The sequence below is a fragment of the Pteropus vampyrus genome, unplaced genomic scaffold (genome assembly GCF_000151845.1).
Source record: "Pteropus vampyrus isolate Shadow unplaced genomic scaffold, Pvam_2.0 Scaffold38, whole genome shotgun sequence".
Classification (NCBI taxonomy): Eukaryota; Metazoa; Chordata; class Mammalia; order Chiroptera; family Pteropodidae; genus Pteropus; species Pteropus vampyrus.
In genome coordinates this window covers 9,733,811-9,735,045 of record NW_011888819.1, presented here as the reverse complement: position 1 = coordinate 9,735,045, position 1,235 = coordinate 9,733,811, and the positions used below count along the sequence as shown (strand labels likewise).

The following is a 1,235-nucleotide window of genomic DNA, read 5'->3' as shown; positions in this document are numbered from 1 at the left end:
GCCAGAGCATAACCTTAACAATGCAATAACTTGGGAAATGTGAGGTTGTTTCCCCTTCTGTAAAATCTTCACTGATTTCTAAACTTTTAGCTCCAATTGTCTATGATCTTATATTATTTCATCATATTAATTTGAAATATGACTATTGAGGAAAACTTTTACAGCATATGAAAGATATTTAGAAAATAAAATTGCTGACACTGGTGATTGATTAGATGTGAGGAACAACAGATACAACTAAACATTAGTTTTATATTCTCACCCAAGCCAGTTTTAAAAACAGCTGCTAATGAACAGTTTTACATAGATGATAGGGAGTTTTAATCAGGAAGAAATGTAGCTTGATGAAGAAGACTTAGGTAACCCAGAGAGACAGAGGGCCTGGAGAAGGCAGAGAAATGACAACTATTCGATCTTGTGTGGTGTAGGTGATTAAAGAAAGCAAGGACACTTTTCTGATAAAATCTAAGAGAAGTATAGTCAACCCACATCTAAGTGGAATAAATTGCTTCTAAGTGCTTTTCTTGGACAAACCCTTCATTAAATGCTGAATTTCACTATTTTTTTTTTTTCATGTAACCCACTGGTTCTCAGTGAGGGTGAATCCCCCCGGGGCATTTGGCAACATGTGGAGATATTTTGGGCCATCATAAACTGAGAAGTGCTACTGGATACCTGGATACCATATGCAGAGACCAAGGATATTTCTAAACATCCTGTAATGCACAAGACAGCCCTCCATGACAAAGAATTATGCAATACGAAATGTCAGTGTGTTTACAGCCATGCTACCCTGACCGTGCCTGATCCCGTCTGATCTTGGAAGCTAAGCAGGGTTGGGCCTGGTTAGTACTTGGATGGGAGACCACCTAGGAAGACCAAGTACTATAGGCGTAAAAAATTAAAAAGTAAGGGATTATAAACTGACAAGGTCCTTGCAACCTGTGAGGTCAATCAAGGGTTGCCTGGCCTTAAAAAAAAAAAAAATGTCAATTGTGCAGGGGTTGAGAAACCCTGAAACCCACAGACATCAAATTCTGCACATACGCACTGTGCTGTGTTGAGAGTCACTGAGAAAAGTGTCATAGGCCCTGCCTGTGAAGACAAAAGACCTAAATTCATTAACTTTCATGATAAGAACAACTATTAAAATAATAGCTCAGATAATAACAGAAGATATGCCATAAATCAGTATGTCTGTAATTGTTAAATAAATGGTACCAATAATAAGTGTT

The 1,235-nt window shown here is 37.7% G+C and overlaps 1 pseudogene; it reads left to right on the top strand.

Moving 5' to 3' along the window:
- Window positions 1-775: 775 nt before the first annotated feature.
- On the top strand, window positions 776-894 carry LOC111738447 (annotated as a pseudogene).
- The last annotated feature ends 341 nt before the right edge of the window (window positions 895-1,235 follow it).